Source organism: Scyliorhinus canicula, chromosome 5 (genome assembly GCF_902713615.1).
Source record: "Scyliorhinus canicula chromosome 5, sScyCan1.1, whole genome shotgun sequence".
Lineage (NCBI taxonomy): Eukaryota > Metazoa > Chordata > Chondrichthyes > Carcharhiniformes > Scyliorhinidae > Scyliorhinus > Scyliorhinus canicula.
This window is the reverse complement of record NC_052150.1, coordinates 76,894,105-76,916,567: the sequence shown is the minus strand read 5'-3', so window position 1 is coordinate 76,916,567 and position 22,463 is coordinate 76,894,105.

Below are 22,463 nucleotides of genomic sequence, written 5' to 3'. Positions count from 1 at the left end.
ATCGGTGTGAAGCATCGGTGTGAAGCATCGGTGTGAGCATCGGTGTGAAGCATCGGTGTGAAGCATCGGTGTGAAGCATCGGTGTGAAGCATCGGTTTGAAGCATCGGTGTGAAGCATCGGTGTGAAGCATCGGTGTGAAGCATCGGTTTGAAGCATCGGTGTGAAGCATCGGTGTGAAGCATCGGTGTGTAGCATCGGTGTGAAGCATCGGTTTGAAGCATCGGTGTGAAGCATCGGTGTGAAGCATCGGTGTGTAGCATCGGTGTGACCATCGGTGTGAAGCATCGGTGTGTAGCATCGGTATGAAGCATCGGTATGAAGCATCGGTGTGACCATCGGTGTGTAGCATTGGTGTGCAGCATTGGTGTGAAGCATCGGTGTGAAGCATCGGTGTGACCATCGGTGTGAAGCATCGGTGTGAAGCATCGGTGTGAAGCATCGGTATGTAGCATCGGTGTGAAGCATCGGTATGTAGCATCGGTGTGTAGCATCCGTGTGAAGCATCGGTGTGACCATCAGTGTGTAGCATCCATGTGAAGCATCGGTGTGAAGCATCGGTGTGAAGCCTCGGTGTGAAGCATCGGTATGTAGCATCGGTGTGAAGCATCGGTATGTAGCATCGGTGTGACCATCGGTGTGTAGCATCGGTGTGACCATCGGTGTGAAGCATCGATGTGAAGCATCGGTATGAAGCATCGGTGTGAAGCATCGGTGTGAAGCATCGGTGTGAAGCATCGGTGTGAAGCATCGGTGTGAAGCATCGATGTGTAGCATCAGTGTGAAGCATCGGTGTGTAGCATCGGTGTGAAGCATCGGTGTGTAGCATCGGTGTGAAGCATCGGTGTGAAGCATCAGTGTGAAGCCTCGGTGTGAAGCATCGGTATGAAGCATCGGTGTGTAGCATCGGTGTGTAGCATCGGTGTGTAGCATCGGTGTGTAGCATCGGTGTGAAGCCTCGGTGTGAAGCATCGGTATGAAGCATCGGTGTGAAGCATCGGTGTGAAGCATTGGTGTGAAGCTCGGTGTGTAGCATCGGTGTGAAGCATCGGTGTGAAGCATCGGTGTGTAGCATCGGTGTGTAGCATCGGTGTGAAGCATCGGTATGTAGCATCGGTGTGAAGCATCGGTGTGTAGCATCGGTATGTAGCATCGGTGTGTAGCATCGGTGTGAAGCCTCGGTGTGAAGCATCGGTATGAAGCATCGGTGTGAAGCATCGGTGTGAAGCATCGATGTGAAGCATCGGTGTGTAGCATCGGTGTGAAGCCTCGGTGTGAAGCATCGGTATGAAGCATCGGTGTGTAGCATCGGTGTGAAGCATCGATGTGAAGCATCGGTGTGAAGCATTGGTGTGAAGCATTGGTGTGACCGTCGATGTAAAGCATGGGTGTGATCATCGGTGTGACCATCAGTTTGACCATCGGTGTGAAGCATCGATGTGACCATCGGTGTGAAGCATCGGTGTGACCATCGGTGTGAAGCATCGGTGTGCCCAGTGGTGTGAATCATCAGTGTGAAGCATCGGTGTGACCATCAGTGTGACCATCAGTGTGACCATCGGTGTGAAGCATCGGTGTGCCCAGTGGTGTGAATCATCAGTGTGAAGCATCGGTGTGACCATCAGTGTGACCATCAGTGTGACCATCGGTGTGAAGCATCGGTGTGAAGGATTGGTGTGACCATTGGTATGAAGTATCGGTGTGAAGCATCGGTGTGAAGTCTCAGTGTGAAGCATCGGTATGAAGCACCAGTGTGACCATTGGTATGAAGCATCGGTGTGAAGCATCGGTATGAAGCATTGGTATGAAGCATCGGTGTTACCATTAGTGTGCCTCATTGGTGTGAAGCAAATGTGTGAATCATCGACGTGAGGCATCGGTGTAAATCATCGGTGTGACCAATGGTATGAACATTCGGTGTGAAGCATCGGTACGAAGCATCTCTGAGAACCATCGGTGTGAATCATCGGTGCGAAGCATTGGTGTGATGCATCGGTATGAATCATTAGTGTGTCCATCGGTGCAACGATCGGTGTGAAGCATCGGTGTGGCCATTGGTGTGACCATTGGTGTTAATCATCGGTGTGAAGCATCCGTGTGACCATCAGTGTGACCAGCGGTGTGAAGCATCGGTGTGAAGCATCGGTGTGAAGCATCGGTGTGACCATCGGTGTGAATCATCGGTGTGAAGCATCGGTGTGACCATCGGTGTGAATCATCGGTGTGAATCATCGGTGTGATGCATCGGTGTGAAGCATCGGGGTGAAGCATCGCTGTGAAGCATCGGTGTGACCATCGGTGTGAAGCATCGGTGTGAATTATCGGTGTGATGCATCGGTGTGACCATCGGTGTGAAGCATCGGTGTGAAGCATCGGTGTGAAGCATCGGTGTGAAGCATCGGTGTGACCATCGGTGTGATGCATCGGTGTGACCATCGGTGTGAATCATCGGTGTGAAGCATCGGTGTGAAGCATCGGTGTGACCATCGGTGTGAATCATCGGCGTGAAGCATCGGTGTGACCATCGGCGTGACGGATCGGTGTGAAGCATCGGTGTGAAGCATCGGTGTGACCATCGGCGTGAAGGATCGGTGTGAAGCATCGGAGTGAAGCATTGGTGTGAAGCATTGGTGTGAAGCATTGTGTGACCATCGGCGTGAAGGATCGGTGTGAAGCATCGATGTGACCATCCGCGTGAAGGATCGGTGTGACCATTGGTATGAAGCATCGGTGTGAAGCATCGGTGTGAAGCATTGGTATGAAGCATCGGTGTGAAGCATCGGTGTGAAGCATCGGTGTGAAGCATCGGTGTGAAGCATCGGTGTGAAGCATCGGTGTGAAGCATCGGTGTGAAGCATCGGTGTGAAGCATCGGTGTGAAGCATTGGTATGACCATCCGCGTGAAGGATCGATGTGACCATTGGTATGAAGCATCGGTGTGAAGCATCGGTTGAAGCATCGGTGTGAAGCATCGGTGTGACCATCGGCGTGAAGGATCAATGTGACCATTGGCATGAAGCATCGGTGTGAAGCATCGGTGTGACCATCGGTGTGAAGCATTGATGTGAAGTCTCAGTGTGAAGCATTGGTGCGACCATTGGTGTGATGCATCGGTGTAACCATCAATGTGAAGCATCGATGTGAAGCCTCAGTGTGAAGAATCGGTATGAAGCATCAGTGTAATCATCAATGTGAAGCATTAGCGTGAAGCATCGGTGTGACCATTAGTGTGAATCATCGGTGAGAAGCAAATGTGTGAAGCATCGGTGTGAAGCATCGGTGTGAAGCATCGGAGTGACGCATCGGTGTGAAGCATCGGAGTGACGCATCGGTGTGAAGCATTGGTGTGACCATCGGTGTGAAGCATTGGTGTGACCATCGGTGTGAAGCATTGGTGTGAAGCATCGGGTGTGAAGCATCGGTGTGAAGCATTGGTGTGACCATCGGTGTGAAGCATCGGAGTGACGCATCGGTGTGAAGCATTGGTGTGACCATCGGTGCGTAGCATTGGGGTGAAGCATCGGTGTCACCATCAGTGTGAGAGTGCTGGATTAGCACACTGGGCTAAGTCGCTGGCATTTAAAGCAGACCAAGGCAGGCCAGCAGCACGGTTCAATTCCCATACCACCCTCTCCGAACAGGCACCGGAATGTGGTGACTAGGGACTTTTCACAGTAACTTCATTGACAATAAGCGATTTTCATTTCATTTTAATTTCATCGGTGTGAAGCATCGGTATCACTATCAGCGTGACCATCGGTGCGAAGCATCGGTGTCACCATCAGCGTGACCATCGGTGTGAAGCATCGGTGTAAGCATCAGTGTGACCATCGGTGTGAAGCATCGGTGTCACCATCAGCGTGACCATCGGTGTGAAGCATCGGTGTAAGCATCAGTGTGACCATCGGTGTGAAGCATCGGTGTGACCATCCGCGTGAAGGATCGATGTGACCATTGGTATGAAGCATCGGTGTGAAGCATCGGTGTGAAGCATCGGTGTGAAGCATCGGTGTGACCATCGGCGTGAAGGATCGATGTGACCATTGGTATGAAGCATCGGTGTGAAGCATCGGTGTGAAGCATCGGTGTGAAGCATCGGTGTGACCATTGGCGTGAAGGATCGATGTGACCATTGGTATGAAGCATCGGTGTGAAGCATCGGTGTGACCACCGGTGTGAAGCATTGATGTGAAGTCTCAGTGTGAAACATTGGTGCGACCATTGGTGTGATGCATCGGTGTAACCATCAATGTGAAGCATCGATGTGAAGCCTCATTGTGAAGAATCGGTATGAAGCATCAGTGTAATCATCAATGTGAAGCATTAGCGTGAAGCATCGGTGTGACCATTAGTGTGAATCATCGGAGAGAAGCAAATGTGTGAAGCATCGGTGTGAAGCATCGGTGTGAAGCATCGGTGTGACCATCGGTGCGTAGCATTGGTGTGAAGCATTGGTGTGACCATCGGTGCGTAGCATTGGTGTGAAGCATCGGTGTCACCATCAGTGTGAGAGTGCTGGATTAGCACACTGGGCTAAGTCGCTGGCATTTAAAGCAGGCCAGCAGCACGGTTCAATTCCCATACCAGCCTCTCCGAACAGGCACCGGAATGTGGTTACTTTCACAGTAACTTCATTGACAATAAGCGATTTTCATTTCATTTTAATTTCATCGGTGCGAAGCATCGGTGTCACCATCAGTGTGACCATCGGTGTGAAGCATCGGTGTCACCATCAGTGTGACCATCAGTGTGACCATCGGTGTCACCATCAGTGTGACCATCGGTGTGAAGCATCGGTGTCACCATCAGTGTGACCATCGGTGCGAAGCATCGGTGTCACCATCAGTGTGACCATCGGTACAAAGCATCGGTGTCACCATCAGTGTGACCATCGGTGTGAAGCATCGGTGTCACCATCAGTGTGACCATCGGTACAAAGCATCGGTGTCACCATCAGTGTGACCATCGGTGCGAAGCATCGGTGTCACCATCAGTGTGACCATCGGTGTGAAGCATCGGTGTCACCATCAGTGTGACCATCGGTGTGAAGCATCGGTGTCACCATCAGTGTGACCATCGGTGCGAAGCATCGGTGTCACCATCAGTGTGACCATCAGTGTGACCATCGGTGTGAAGCATCGGTGTGAAGCATCGGTGTGAAGCATCGGTGTCACCATCAGTGTGACCATCAGTGTGACCATCGGTGTGACGCATCGGTGTGAAGCATCGGTGTGAAGCATCGGTGTCACCATCAGTGTGACCATCAGTGTGACCATCGGTGTGAAGCATCGGTGTCACCATCAGCGTGACCATCGGTGTGAAGCATCGGTGTGTAGCATCGGTGTGACCATCGGTATGAAGCATCGGTGTGTAGCATCGGTATGAAGCATCGGTGTGTAGCATCGGTATGAAGCATCGGTGTGTAGCATCGGTGTGTAGCATCGGTATGAAGCATCGGTGTGTAGCATCGGTGTGTAGCATCGGTATGAAGCATCGGTGTGAAGCATCGGTGTGAAGCATCGGTGTGAAGCATCGGTGTGTAGCATCCGTGTGAAGCATCGGTGTGAAGCATCGGTGTGTAGTATCGGTATGAAGCATCGGTGTGAAGCATCGGTGTGAAGCATCGGTGTGTAGCATCCGTGTGAAGCATCGGTATGAAGCATCGGTGTGAAGCATCGGTGTGAAGCATCGGTGTGAAGCATCGGTATGAAGCATCGGTGTGACCATCGGTATGAAGCATCGGTGTGAAGCATCGGTGTGAAGAATCGGTATGAAGCATCGGTGTGAAGCATCGGTGTGAAGCATCGGTGTGTAGCATCGGTGTGTAGCATCCGTGTGAAGCATCGGTATGAAGCATCGGTGTGAAGCATCGGTGTGAAGAATCGGTATGAAGCATCGGTGTGAAGCATCGGTGTGTAGCATCCGTGTGAAGCATCGGTGTGTAGCATCAGTGTGTAGCATCGGTGTGACCATCGGTGTGAAGCATCGGTGTGAAGCATCGGTGTGAAGCATCGGTGTGACCATCGGTATGAAGCATCGGTGTGTAGCATCCGTGTGAAGCATCGGTATGAAGCATCGGTGTGACCATCGGTATGAAGCATCGGTGTGAAGCATCGGTGTGACCATCGGTATGAAGCATCGGTGTGAAGCATCGGTGTGAAGCATCGGTATGAAGCATCGGTGTGAAGCATCAGTGTGTAGCATCGGTGTGACCATCGGTGTGAAGCATCGGTGTGACCATCGGTGTGTAGCATCCGTGTGAAGCATCGGTGTGAATCATCAATGTGACCATCGGTGTGACCATCGGTGTGAAGCATCGGTGTGACCATCGGTGTGACCATCAGTGTAACCAGCGGTGTGAAGCATTGGTGTGAAGCATTGGTGTGACGGTCGATGTAAAGCATGGGTGTGATCATCGGTGTGACCATCGGTGTGAAGCATCGGTGTGACCATCGGTATGAAGCATCGGTGTGTAGCATCCGTGTGAAGCATCGGTGTGACCATTGGTATGAAGCATCGGTGTGTAGCATCGGTGTGTAGCATCGGTGTGTAGCATCGGTGTGAAGCATCGGTGTGTAGCATCGGTGTGAAGCATCGGTGTGTAGCATCGGTGTGAAGCATCGGTATGAAGCATCGGTGTGAAGCATCGGTATGAAGCATCGGTGTGAAGCATCGGTGTGTAGCATCGGTGTGAAGCATCGGTGTGTAGCATCGGTGTGACAATCGGTGTGACCATCGTTGTGAAGCATCGGTGTGAAACATCGGTGTGACCATCGGTGTGACCATCAGAGTAACCAGTGGTGTGAAGCATCGATGTGAAGCATCGGTGTGAAGCATTTGTGTGAAGCATTGGTGTGACCGTCGATGTAAAGCATGGGTGTGATCATCGGTGTGATCATCGGTGTGACCATCGGTATGAAGCATCGGTGTGTAGCATCGGTGTGAAGCATCGGTGTGACCATTGGTATGAAGCATCGGTGTGTAGCATCGGTGTGTAGCATCGGTGTGTAGCATCGGTGTGAAGCATCGGTGTGTAGCATCGGTGTGAAGCATCGGTGTGTAGCATCGGTGTGAAGCATCGGTATGAAGCATCGGTGTGAAGCATCGGTATGAAGCATCGGTGTGAAGCATCGGTGTGTAGCATCGGTGTGAAGCATCGGTGTGAAGCATCGGTGTGTAGCATCGGTGTGAAGCATCGGTATGAAGCATCGGTGTGTAGCATCGGTAAGAAGCATCGGTATGAAGCATCGGTGTGAAGCATTGGTGTGAAGCATCGGTGTGAAGCATCGGTATGAAGCATCGGTGTGAAGCATCGGTGTGTAGATTCGGTGTGTAGCATCGGTGTGAAGCATCGGTATGAAGCATCGGTGTGTAGCATCGGTAAGAAGCATCGGTATGAAGCATCGGTATGAAGCATCGGTGTGAAGCATCGGTGTGTAGCATCGGTGTGTAGCATCGGTGTGACCATCGGTGTGTAGCATCGGTGTGAAGCATCGGTATGAAGCATCGGTGTGTAGCATCGGTGTGAAGCATCGGTGTGAAGCATCGGTATGAAGCATCGGTGTGAAGCATCGGTGTGTAGCATCGGTGTGAAGCATCGGTGTGTAGCATCGGTGTGACCATCGGTGTGAAGCATCGGTATGAAGCATCGGTGTGAAGCATCGGTGTGTAGCATCGGTGTGTAGCATCGGTGTGAAGCATCGGTGTGAAGCATCGGTATGAAGCATCGGTATGAAGCATCGGTATGAAGCATCGGTGTGAAGCATCGGTATGAAGCATCGGTGTGTAGCATCGGTGTGAAGCATCGGTGTGAAGCATCGGTGTGAAGCATCGGTATGAAGCATCGGTGTGTAGCATCGGTATGAAGCATCGGTGTGAAGCATCGGTGTGTAGCATCGGTGTGAAGCATCGGTATGAAGCATCGGTGTGTAGCATCGGTATGAAGCATCGGTATGAAGCATCGGTGTGTAGCATCGGTATGAAGCATCGGTATGAAGCATCGGTATGAAGCATCGGTGTGTAGCATCGGTATGAAGCATCGGTATGAAGCATCGGTGTGTAGCATCGGTGTGAAGCATCGGTATGAAGCATCGGTGTGTAGCATCGGTATGAAGCATCGGTGTGTAGCATCGGTGTGAAGCATCGGTGTGAAGCATCGGTGTGTAGCATCGGTATGAAGCATCGGTATGAAGCATCGGTATGAAGCATCGGTGTGTAGCATCGGTGTGTAGCATCGGTGTGAAGCATCGGTGTGTAGCATCGGTGTGACCATCAGAATAACCAGTGGTGTGAAGCATCGATGTGAAGCATCGGTGTGAAGCATTGGTGTGAAGCATTGGTGTGACCGTCGATGTAAAGCATGGGTGTGATCATCGGTGTGACCATCAGTGTGACCATCGGTGTGAAGCATCGGTGTGACCATCAGTGTGACCATCGGTGTGAAGCATCGATGTGACCATCGGTGTGAAGCATCGGTGTGACCATCGGTGTGGAGCATCGGTGTGCCCAGTGGTGTGAATCATCAGTGTGAAGCATCGGTGTGACCATCAGTGTGACCATCGGTGTGAAGCATCGGTGTGAAGGATTGGTGTGACCATTGGTATGAAGTATCGGTGTGAATCATCGGTGTGAATCATCGGTGTGAAGCCTCGGTGTGAAGCATCAGTGTGACCATCGGTGTGACCATCGAGTGACCATTGGTGTGACCATCGGTGTGACCATCGGTGTGACCATCGGTGTGACCATCGGTGTGACCATTGGTGTGACCATTGGTGTGAATCATTGCTGTGAAGCATCTGTGTGAAGCATCAGTGTGAAGCATCGGTGTGACATCGGCGTGAAGCATCGGTGTGAAGCCTTGGTGAGAATCATTGGTGTGACGCATCAGTATGACCATCAGTGTGACCATTGGTATGAAGCATCGGTGTGAAGCATTGTTGTGAGTGTCAGTATGAACGTCGGTGTGACCATCGATGTGAAGCATCGGTGTGAAGCATCAGTGTGACCATCGGTGTGAAGCAGCGGTGTCACCATCAGTGTGACCATCGGTGCGAAGCATCGGTGTCACCATCAGTGTGACCATCAGTGTGACCATCGGTGTGAAGCATCGGTGGGACCATCGGTGTGACCATCGGTGTGAAGCATCGGTGTGAAGCATCGGTGTGACCATCAGTGTGACCATCAGTGTGACCATCGGTGTGACGCATCGGTGTGAAGCATCGGTGTGAAGCATCAGTGTGACCATCAGTGTGACCATCGGTGTGAAGCATCGGTGTCACCATCAGCGTGACCATCGGTGTGTAGCATCGGTGTCACCATCAGCGTGACCATCGGTGTGAAGCATCGGTGTCACCATCAGCGTGACCATCGGTGTGAAGCATCGGTGTCACCATCAGCGTGACCATCGGTGTGAAGCATCGGTGTCACCATCAGCGTGACCATCGGTGTGAAGCATCGGTGTGAAGCATCGGTGTCACCATCAGCGTGACCATCAGTGTGACCATCGGTGTGAAGCATCGGTGTCACCATCAGCGTGACCATCGGTGTGAAGCATCGGTGTCACCATCAGTGTGACCATCAGTGTGACCATCGGTGTGAAGCATCGGTGTCACCATCAGTGTGACCATCAGTGTGACCATCGGTGTGAAGCATCGGTGTCACCATCAGCGTGACCATCGGTGTGAAGTATCGGTGTCACCATCAGTGTGACCATCGGTGTGAAGCATCGGTGTCACCATCAGCGTGACCATCGGTGTGAAGCATCGGTGTCACCATCAGCGTGACCATTAGCGTGACCATCGGTGTGAAGCATCACCATTTTCAGTACCTCCCAGAACGTGGAGGGTGAGTCCTCTCCATTCTGGTTGTTGATAACGTACCCATTGATGGCTGGTGATATCGGTTCACAGAATGCTTATCGGTAAGGAGGGTCCAGCCTCCATGGGGGGCATTGATTGATTGATTGATTGATTGATTGATTGATTGATTGATTGATTGATTGATTGATTGAATGTCACATTGACTGAAGCAGAGTGAAAAGCATTTTTCTGTGGCCAAGGGAACGTACCCAGTACATACAGAATAGACAACTAGGATAATGGACAAAGTGCATCGACAAATAGTGATTGCTTACAAATACATGAGCAAGAGCAGCATAGGGCGTCGTGAATAGTGTTCTTACAGGGAACAGATCAGTCCAAGGGAGAGTTGTTGAGGAATCTAGTAACTGTGGGGAAGAAGCTGTTCCTATGTCTGGATATACGGGTCTTCAGACTTCTGTACCTTCTGCCTAATGGAAGGGGCTAGAAGAGGGAATAGCCTGGGTGTGAGGGGTCTTTGACAATGCTGTCTGACTTCCTGAGGCAACGGGAGGTGTAGATAGAAGTTCACCACACTCTGCAGTTGTTCTGGAAAATACAGAATGTGTCATTTGAAACATAGAGGTCTGCCAATATCTGGTCTGGGAGAGTGCAGGGAAAGATCCCACAAGAGGTTGGTGGCAGCTGAAAAGAGCAGAAACTGTGGCCAGCTCTTCTGTCAAAAATGCAGTCAATTTCAGTCTGTCAGAATTGTTATTACAACCTGCAGCAGGAGAAAGGGAAAAAGAAAAAAACAGAGTTTGCATACATTTCTTTGTGTTGTTGAAATATTGTAATGGACTGCCCCTTTAAGCCCCGTAGTCCTTTCCCTATCAGAGGTCCCGATCTCTCCCGCCAAAAATCACTAAGCGCGGGCTTCCCTCGCTCCTCCCACTCCCCCCACGCGCGAGGCAGAAGAAAAAGCAGCAGAACGCGAAGCAAGAACAGCTGACGGCCCGGGGGAGCTCCGCTCCCCTCAAGGAGGTGGAAGGCTCAAAGAAACGGCAGCAAGAATGAGGAGGATGAGAAGGAAGATGTTTGTTGGTGGACTCAGCTGGGAAACAAGTAAGAAAGATTTAAGGGACTGCTTTTCTGGAGGTGGAGAGATTGTAGCTGCTTAATTAAAATGGATCCTGAAAGAGTAGACAGGGTATTGAATGGGGAGCACAAACTTGATGGGAGAGTTATTGATCCCAAGAAAGCTCAGGCTATGAAGGGCAAGGTTGAAATAAAATTGGCCCAATCTAAGGAAGTGTACCAGCAGCAGCAACCAGCAGCAATGGGGAGGACAGAACACAGAGAACAGAGAAAACAGAGAAACAGCAACGGGAGAGAAGGGGAGGAGAACTACAAGAGAGAGAGAGTCTGAAGGTCCCTACAACACACCAGCAGCATCCAGAATCACTAATCGTTTTTCCTTTCTGTAAAGAAAGTGTTTGCAACTTATAAAAAAAGAAAAGTATAATAATAAAATAACTTAACCTGAAAAAGTGGTTATTAGCTTACTTCACTTCCTTAGCAATGCAGGACCCAGGACATCGATGCTACTAAGGGGTAAGTAGGTAAAATTCTTCGGTGAAGGTATGGGTTATACCGGGGAATAACTTGGAAATATAGTTTGACCTGAATAGCACCCACAGAAGCCTGCATCGGAGTCAGGGAGTGAGAATCCCTGTTCACCATTTGGAATATCGGCCCTTTTTGGTATAGGGGGAATTCTAAGACAGAGTGGTGGATTTACAAAAACACAGTTTATTGCGATCTTGTGCCGAGCAATTGCCATACCAGGCTGTGATGCAGCCGGATAGGATGCTCTCTATGGCACATCTATAGAAGTTTGAGTGTCGATGCAGACATGCCGAATTTCTTTAGCTTCCATAGGAAGTAGAGAAGTTGTTGAGCTTTCTTGCCTGTTGCCTCAACGTGAGTGGAGCAGGACAGACAGTTGGTGATGGTGACCCCCAGAAACTTACGCTTCCTGAAGTCGATGATCAGTTCCTTGGTTTTGGCAATATTTTTCGGTACACCATGCAACAAAGTGATTTCATTCCCTTCTGTAGTCTGATTCGTTGTTGTTTGAGATAGACCCACCATAGTTGTATCATCCGCAAACTTATAGATCGAATTGGAATTAAATCTCACCACACAGTCATGGGTGTATAGGGAGTACAGTAGAGGACTAAGCACTCATCCTTGCTGGGCCCCGGTGTTGAGGAGTATGTGGAGTAGGTGCTGTTGCCAATCCTGACAGATTGCGGTCTGTTGATGAGGAAGTCAAGGATCCAGCTGCACAGGGAGGGGTCAAGTCCAAGATTGCAGAGTTTGGTTATTAGTCTTGTCGGGATAATGGTGTTGAAGGCAGAGCTGGAGTCTATGAACAGCAGTCTTACATAGGTGTCCTTGTTGTCGAGGTGTTCAAGTGTTGATTGTAGAGCCAGTGAGAAAGCATCTGCTGTGGACCGGTTGTGCCTGGCCTGTCTCTAACCTCACATTCTCGTAGTGTAGAGCGTGGTCAGAGATTACAATTGATGGGTACTCCGCTCCTCCTATCTCTGGAAGCACCGCTTTCCCCACTAGGAAGAAGTTAATCCTGGAGTCGACCTTGTGGACCTGGGAGAAGAAGGGAAACTCCTCTCCTGTGTGGGTGAACCTCCCCCATCTGCTCCATGCAGTTGACTGTACACAGACTCCCCCCCCGCCACCCCCCATCCCGCAATAATGATCAGCGTGAGTCTATGGCGGGAATTTCTGCCGATGAATTCCACGTTGTCCCAGTTGTGGGTATACACTCCGTGGATCATACCGTCCCCCTGGGTCTGTGACCGTCTTTGTCGCTGTGAAGGTTGTCCTCTTGTTAAGCAGGATGGCTAATCCCCTAGCCTTCGTCCTGCAACATGATTGGTATATTTCTCCTGTACAGCTCTTTCTGACCTGTAGTTGGTCCTTCTCCCTCAGGTGCCTCTCTGGGAGGAAGATAATATCGACCCTCAGATGTTTCAGATGGGCGAAGACACTGAACTTTTCACTGGACCGTTCAGTCCCCTGACTATCCTGATGGGGGCTTCTGTTCCTCCATTCCTCCTCCCCTTCAGTGTCAACCATATCTACCTTGTGGATGCACCCCTATACTCCGGGGTTTCTCTTTGTTTGTGAAGCCATTCAGGTTGGCTGTTGTCGCCATATTCACTATGTGGTTGAGATCCTGCACCCCGGGGTATCCCTTTGTCTGGGGGCATCCAAGACGGCAGTTATTAGTGTACCTGTTACTGCTGTTGCCATGTGTGGCCTGTCATAGCCAGCAATCCACCCCCCCCCCCCTCCCAGTTCCCCACTGGGTCTGTCAGCCTCCCTTTTATGTCCCTCCCTGTGTCCCTGTGATCAACCCGCTTCCCCCACCCCACATCTTCTCCCTTCCTCCCCCTATCTAGAGTTTTCTCCTCCCTTTTGCCAGGCATTCTCTCCCCCCTCGGGAACTGTGCTACTGCCCTCCCCCCCCCCCCCCACCCCCTTCTTCAGTACTTCCCCGAGCTAGGCATGCTCGCTTGTGTGGTGCCCCTGCCCCCTGGAAGTGATCTTCCCCTTCCCCTACCCGTTGTGTTCCTTCCCCCTCCCGTTCTTCTCTCCACCTGTTTCTGCACTTTATTGCTCTTTCCCACTCCTTCCTGGGACTCATAGCAGATCAAGAATGTGGCAGTTCTATCCTGCACAGTTGGCCTTTCTTTAGAGTCTGTGTTCATTGCTGTTGCTACTGCCTTCCCAGCCCATGCTCCAATCGGTGCGGGTGAAGTAATACTCCCTCCCCTGGGAGGCTATCCAGAGCTTGGCCAGGTACAGCATCCCAAACCCCACCTTGCTCTTGTACAGGGCTGCTTTGGCTGTGTTAAATTCAGCCCGGCACCTGGCCAGGTCTGACCCAATGTCTTGGTACACACCCACGTACAAGATCATGTGTGCCTTGCCCAATTCAGGATCTTCTCCCTGCCTTGGTACCGGTACAGCTTGGTGATGATGGCCCATGGCTGCTCACCTGTTTTGACCCTGGGCTTGAATGACCTGTGGGCTCCGTTTATTTCCAGGGGTTTGAGGACTTCCCCCCCTTTCCCCCCCCCCCCCCCCCCCCACCGACCAATTTCCCCAGCATCTGGGCCACGTACTCCGTGGGGTTCCGGCCCTCAAAGCCCTCCCGTAGGTCCAAATTGCAGAGATTTTGATGTTGCGACCAGTTCTGCTGGTTCTCGACCTTCCCCTTTAGCATCCCCGTATCCAACCTTGCCACCTCCGTCTCCAATGAGATGATCCAGTCATTCTGGTCGATTGCTGCCTTCTCCAGTTCCCTGGTGATTGCCTCCTGCACCTCCAGTCATTGTTCTGTCTTTTCCAACGGCCCCTTGAAGGTAGCCAGGGCGTCCGCGACTGCCACCTTCACTTTTGCCATCATCTGTAGTTTGACAGCATCTCTATGCTTTAGGAGCTCCTGAATTAGGATGTCCATCAATTTGTTTGTCCGGCGTGTGCCTCGGCGACTCGGCCTGTTTAGGTACAGCCAGCTCCGTCCCACTCCACGTGCTCATCATCGGCATGTCCTTCCTTTCCAGACTCTTACTGATCCTGCCATCTTTTCGGGCCCTGGAATTGTTTGCGGCCATTTTTCAGCAGCTGTGGTGATCTTGAAGGAAGATGGGGGGGTTGGGGAGGGCAGGGTTTTCGCAAAATTATAGTCTATTTTTTTGCTTAAAGTGCCACATTCTAACTTCCAGGCAGAGAGCCACCTTTCCTGCATCCGCTCAGCACATCCCTGTCACGGGAAGTCCAAGAACCAGAGAAACAACGGTTAGTTCAAATGATATCCCGAGTCCGAGAAATCAAAATCTATGTCATAGCAGAGAACAGTTCCAATGATTTTCTTGTTGGAGACAAAAATATGAAAATCCTTGAAACAAATAACACTGCAGCTGATAGACTTTCTATGCTTAAACCGTCCAGCAGTCGTTGATCAGAGATATTTGCAATCAAGTGGCTTGGTGGAGTTGACGGATGATAGCCGACTGTTTGATTAGCCATACTGCTGGAGTTCTTTCCTGTTTGTGTTGAAACAGCAGTCTCCTGTTGAAGTATAACTGTTGTAGTATTTGTGCAGAAGCATTGCTGTTGAGGCATTACTGTTGAAGCTTTGATGTTTAAGTATTGCTGTGGAAGAATTGCTGTTGAGGTGTTGTAGCATTGCTTTGAAGCATTTCTGTTGAAGCATCGCTGTTGAAGTTGCTGTTCAAGCATTATTGTTGAAGCATCGCTGTTGAAGTTGCTGTTCAAGCATTATTGTTGAAGCATTGCTGTTGATGGGTTGCTTTTCATGCTTTGCTGTTGAAACACTGCTATTAAACCATTCGTGTTGAAGCATTGCAGTTGAAGCTTTGCTTTGAAGCATTAATGATTCAGTATTGATGTAAGATATTGCTGTTGAAGCATTTTGGTGGAAGAATTACTGCTGAAGTATTAAAGGTGAAGCATTGCTGTTGAGACATTGCAATTGAAGCATTACTTTTGAAGTATTGCTTTGTAGCACTGTTGTTGAATCAATGCAGCTGAAGCATTACAATTGACACATTGCTGTTGAAAACATTGCAGTTGATGCATTCTTGTTGAAGCATTTCTGTTGAAGCATTACATTTGATGCATTATTTTTGAAGCATTGCTGTTGATGCATTGCTGTTAATGCATTGATGTGGAGGCATTACTGTTGACGTATTGCTGTTGAATCATTGCAGTTGAAGCATTGCAGATGATGCATTGCTGTTGGAGCATTGCTGTTGAAGCATTGCTTTGAAGTATTGCTTTTGAAGCATTGTTGTTGCAGCATTGCAATTGATGCATTGCTGTTGAAGGATTTCAGTTGAAGCATTACTTTGGTATTGCTTTGAAGCATTGCTGTTGTCGCATTGCAGTTGATGCATTGCTGTTGAAGCATTGCTGTTGATGCATTGCTGCTGATGCATTGCTGTTGATGCATTGCTTTGGAGCATTGCTGTTGATGTATTGCTGTTGAATAATTGGTGTTGAAGCATTGCTTTGAAGTATTGCTTTTGAAGTCTTGCTGTTGTAGCATTGCAGTTGATGCATTGCTGTTGAATCATTACTTTGAAGTATTGCTGTTGAAGCATGAGTTGAAGTATAGATGTTGAAGTATAAATGTTGAAATATTGATCTTGAAGTATTGCTGTTGAAGAATTGCTGTTGATAGCTTGCTGTTGAAGCATTGTTGTTGAAGCAACCCTGTTAAACTATCACTGTTCAAGCATCGCAGCTCAACGTTGGTGTTGAAACACTGCTGTGAAAACATTGATGTTGAAGCATTACTGTTGAAGAATTGCTGGATATGTATAGCTGTTGCAGCATTACTCATGAAGCACCACCATTGAAGCATCACTGTTGACAGGTTGATATTGATGCTTCGAAGTATTGCTGTTGAAGTATTGCTGTTGAAGTATTGCTGTTGAAGTCTTGTTGTTGAATCATTGCTGTTGAATCATTGATGTTGAATCATTGAGAAAAGATATTTTGCTCCAAGAGTGATTCCACGCACAAATAGCAATATGCATTTAAAACTTTATTACTAACACGGTATTACTAACTTCAGCATCACAAAGAAAAATAGCTTGCACTTACCCATTAAACAATGCTTAACAATACAATGAAACAAACCCTTAAGTGCTATCTCAAACGAAACCATCTCAGGTCAAGAACCACTTTTAAATACAGTTAGCCAACCCAGAAATTCTTGCTTTAAAGAGATGTCTTTGATAATCCAATTTGAGAGAGAGATCCTCCAGGAAACAGCTGGTGGATTCTTGCCTGTGTCAAGCTATTGTTTAAACTGCCAGCCTTTTCAGAAACTTCTGTTCTGCTCAAAGGCAAGATGTTTTTTTTAACTAAACTGCTTTGAGAGAAGAACGCAGCCTGTTCATAGACTGATTAAAACTGAACTGAAACTCCAGAAACTGCTTAAGCCTCTGGCTCCTCCCATTAACTACATCATCTCACTGAGCTGAACACAATGTCTCTAATTATCTACTCCCCAGGGAGTATATAAACAAAATTCCACCATCCCAACATCAGCAAACAAAATCCGTGGATAGAATTAATTATGATTTTCCTTTTACAGTGTTTTAATTGCACCTCTGTCTGCAAAAGGCATGCCGCCTTTCAAACCAATAATTTTAAAAACATGACTGCAGCAGCCACACACTAATCCAGGTTTTTAATCTTTACTGCGCTAACTATATATAATACGATATATCTAAAATTCCTACATTCATCACCATAATACCTCTCATCAGACCCATGGGATCAGCCTGATTGATCTTCTCGTGAGGCTTGTGGAATATGAGCTCCCCTGCTAATGGGCAAAGGCATACAGCACAAAGGTCCCAACTGGGAATACCGATCATGCTAGTTCAAATCCTGGGTGGCTTTTATGAGGTAATTTCTACGAGCCCCAGCGACCTTTTCTTTTGGCAGAAAATAAATTATTGTTTGGATTTACCTTCTTGGGTCTCCTGAGCTTTTATACTGCTGTAGTGTTGCTGTTGCATTACTGTTGCCCATGCATTACTATTGTAGTATTACTGGTCTAGCATTGCTGTTGTGATATTGCCGCTGAGGTATCGCTACTGCGGCTGGGGCAGGAAGAACCAGCTGGAAGGATACAATAAGGACCTGGCTCAGTAATCCTCACAGGTCAATGGCAATTGAGCCAGCATCACTGCTGGCTGGAAGATCTGGCCTATTTACTTCCTAACAGCTTATCCCTATTTGGAAGGACACTTTTTGAAGTACTTGCCAGAAAAATGCCTTGTAGTCTCCTTCGTGAAAATGAGCGGGCAATTTAAGTGGCAAACAGCCTCTTAATAATCTTTCGACTGGTTGTTCCTCGCACAAGCCTCAACTCCTTTCGCGAAATAGCGTCTTGTGTTGATCTAAGTTGAAATCAAAATATCTGAAACATCAAGAAAGGCAATGGAAACTTGCTACAATTAAGTTTGCCATCTCATTTAGCATTTTTAACCTTGGGATTGGAATTGAGACTTTTCAGCTTCAGTTCCACTGACACCTTTGGTGCTTCTTATAATATAATAATCTTTATTATTGTCACAAGTAGGCTTACGTTAACACTGCAATGAAGTAACTGTGAAAAGCCCCTCGTTGCCACATTTCGACGCCTGTTCGGGTACACAGAGGGAGAATTCAGAATGTCAGAATTACCTAACAGCACCTCTTTCGGGACTTGTGGGAGGAAACCGGAGCACCCGGAGGAAACCCACGCAGACTCAGGGAGAACGTACAGACTCCGCACGGATAGTGACCCATGGTGGGAATCGAACCAGTGACCCTGGTGCTGTGAAGCAACACTGCTAACCACGGTGCTACCGTGCCGTACTGAGTTTGCCTAACAGAAAATACATTTCTCCAAATAAAGAGTGCAATGTGGAATGGCCTGTCAATTCACTGTCATCCTATTGGACCCTCAAGCTGCTGACCCAATCCACTCCCTGAATCTTCCTAACTTTGCTTCAGTAGAAAATCATATGTTAACCTAGGAATTGCTTCCGCTGTCGCATCATTTCAACTATTGGTTCTGTCACAATGGCCAGCTCAACAATGCTATCAATTATCAAAGTAAAGTATCACTAGAAATTAGAAGGGGAAAGTCAGAATTCTAAATTGTAATTATAGTTTTAACTTATAACAGCGATTTAGAACATTTGAATAAAATTATTCAAAGACCACTTGTAGTTGTTGTGCATCTACCTTCTGCATAAGACATCCCAAGTAGTTTTTTCAATACCCATAGTTTGAGGTACAACTTCTCTTCCCTTATTTCACCATGCCCACTGAGCCAGCTTATTTCTCCTCTTCCAAAATCCATGAGAACGGCCTCGATATAAATTTTAAAATGCACACATAGAATCATAGAATTGACAGTGCAGAAGGAGGCCATTCGGCCCATCAATTCTGCACCGGCCCTTGGAAAGAGCACCCTACCGACCCAAGCCCACACCTCCAGCCTATCCCTGGAACCCAGTAACTCCACCCAAACGTTTTTGGACACTAAAGGCAATTTAGCATGCTCAATCCACTTAGCCTGCACATCTTTAGACTGTAGGAGGAAACCGGAGCACCCGGAGGAAACCCACGCAGACATGGGGAGAACGTATATAAGTGCTTCTCCCTTATTGCAGCTCATATGCTCTCTCTTCTTGACAGACTTCAATTCCAATTCAACAATACCACCGTCTATCTGAATAATCAGGCTGAAAGGGCAGTCACATACATGTGGTCCGAATTTCCTTGAGTTCAGAAGATTGAGGATTGATATGGTCAAGTTTTATTTTTAAAAATGAAGAGATTCAATGGGGCACTTACAGCAAAACTGTTTCTTCTGTGTGGGAATTCAGAAGAATTACAGCATAAGCATAGTGGAAATCTGGAACTCCCTCCCTCGCAAAAGGCTGTAAATATTGGGTGAATTTCAAATTTTCCAGATTTTAGTCAGTACACTTCAGTGTCTTGAGGATATCAAAGAATATGGAGCAATGGTGGCTGAAATGGAGTTGTGACACAGATTGGGCATGACTTAGCCGAATGGTGGATCAGATTCATCAGGTTGAATGGCCTATTTTGTTTATTTGTGTTGTATCCACTCCTGTACTTTCAGTTTTGTTAAGTGAGGGCTCAAGTGGGTCGGTGCAGACTTGATGGGCTGAATGGCCTCCTTCTGCACTGTATGTTCTATGTTTTCCCACTTATTATTTATCTTATTCTGCTGCAGGGAATGTGTATGTTCCTCGATTGGACACTCCAATTTCCAAATTGGAGCTCCAATTCAACAGGTGTCACAGAAGTAATGGGTCTGATTACTAACTTTAACATGTCTGATCGAACGTCCACTAAATCAATCTCCTTCGCCATCTGTTTTCTTCCCATTACAACTGATTAGCTTAATCAGTCCAACATTTCCTGATTTTTCTGAAGACTGTTTCATTAGATAATAATGCACTTCTGCTGTAAACTAATACTCACTGTGAATAATGCCATTGGATTTCCACTAATATACATTACTTACAGGGAAAAACTGCCCAAGTGTTGGAAATGTTGATGGCACAATGTTAATTTGGTTTTGAGAATGCGTAGGTTCACTGCGTCTAGAACCCTGCATTCAATTAACATTTTTAACTCAGTAGAAAGTTTAATGTAATGTTTTGACAAATAACATTATTCTTCATCTGACAAGAGCACCAACTGATTCCATTGTGCTCAATTAGGCCATGAGCTGGGAGATGATGCATATTCTAATCTTTCCTGTGGTGCAATATCATTTGACTGTGTTGTGTTAGTCCACTCGCTGTTTAAACCACCCAACTAACACAACAAGAACCTCGCATTTTTATCATGTTCCTAAAGATTCTGCAGGAGGCTTATCATTAGGTACACAACTCACTGAGGGAGGGAAATATCAAGGGTTGGCGTGTACGATCATTCAGTTTATGTGTCTATGGCCCTGTAATCACTGGTGCTGTAGACAATAGCATGCCAGGCTCTCATTGACAGTGCTAGCAATAAAGTGATCCAGTTGTTCAAAGTCTGTGCTGCTTTATTTCCATGTAAATGTTTACCAGGAGCCTTATTCTGACTTCCCAGGGTAATTAATCAACCCAAACAAACTTCAAGTAGGAAGAAGGCAATTTAGTGACAAAGGGTAGAAAGGGGGTTTATGGCAACAAATGTGTGACAGGAGGAAGCCAAAATACTGCAAGACAGGACCTTTTCAGATAAGAGGAAATAGAACAAAGCAACAGGCCTGGTATTTTCTTTGGAATTTGAACATTCGAGTTCCTCTCCTCTTAGTGCTCAAAGGCACTATTTATATAATGCTACATTTATTAGTGTGGTGTTAAAATGGTATGGAAGAATACCTCCCGGAAGCATGGTGAATTGAATGCCACCAAAATAAATACAGTTGCTAGCACTAGAGTTATATTCATTTATTTTATCTTATTCTTCTATTTATATATTGCATAGTTAAAGTACATTCATTTACCTCAAGAAAGATAAAATTTGGTGAGTTAATTTGTTTTTTAGACGGTTGGGAGTTAAATGTTTGTCTTGAGATTGTTTTATTCCATTTGTGCCGCAGATCAGGCCCAGTTTGACAGTTCAGGTGAAAGATGACAATGCAACACTTCTTACGTACTGTACTGAAGTCTCAACAACGATGATGTGCTGAAGTGGAGCAAGCCTTGACCTCTCAACTTTCTGACTTTATGCTGTTAACGGTGCTATTTAAATACAAATTATTATTATGGAAGGATAGTGTACAACCACCGAGCGCAGCGGCCACTTAAATATCCCGATGGTATTTTAAATCATGTGAAACCTCTGCCTTTCATTATGATATTCATGGAGATGGACAGTGGTTGGTGGAGCAGCCATTCAGCAATCCTATTTAAGATTTAAAATTTGATTCACCACATGAACGACTTGTGGAAACTCCTGACTCCTTTATTTTTCCTCGCCCATTCTCCAAACACAACTTAAAGGTACTCGTTTTTCAAAAATCAACAGTTCCACTGGTTGCTCTCCAGCAACGCAACCGCGGCAAGTGGCATGGGGATAACCTGATGTCCACACATTAACCTTGCAACAACAAATCACCAGATAGTAATCCGGAAAAGGAGTTATGTCTGATATTCCTTTTCCTCAGGTCGACTGCAGCCCTAGCTCTACACCCAACTTACAGCATTGATAGAATATTGTTTTCATTGAAGTGAAGCTTTCCTCTCATAGCTTGTAGTAATTAAAAATATATATATTTTATTAAAAGATTTCATAATGTACAAACATGATCCAAACTACAAAACAACCCTGAAAATAATGTTCACACATTATACCATTGTTGTGCAAAACAAGGGATCAGAGATATAGTTATATAGAAAAACACACAACAGAGGCTACATCCAAACGCCCCCCCCCCACCCCCGCCGCCGTATCCCCCTGATCCCACAAATAAACCCTATCTCCCAAACGTTGGTGGTAATGAACTCTTTGAAGTATGAGGTAAATGGCTGCCAACTCTCGACTGCCCCCCTGACAGTGTACTTGACCTTTTCCAGGTATAAAAAGTACATGAGATCACCCAACCAGGCCGAGGCACTAGGCAGACCAGATGGTTTACATCCCAGCAAAACTCACCTACAGGCTACCAGTGAGACAAAGGCGAAAGCATCCACTTTCACCCCGATTCGGAGCCCAGGCGGGTCCTATACCCCAAAAATGGCCACCAGCCCTCCAGATCGATATTCAGCACCAAAGAAGGAGACACAAAAGATCACCATCTTTGGACAAGACCAGAACATGTGGGTATGGTTGGCGGGCCCATGAGAACACTGCTCACACCTGTCTTCCACTCCATCAAAGAACCCGTTCATCCTACCTTTGGTTGGATGAGCTCTGTGAACCACCTGAGTTGGATCAGGCTGAGCTGTGTGCAGGATGAGGTGAAATTTACCCGACAGAGCGCTTCATTCCACATATCCTCATTTAAGATGGGTCCC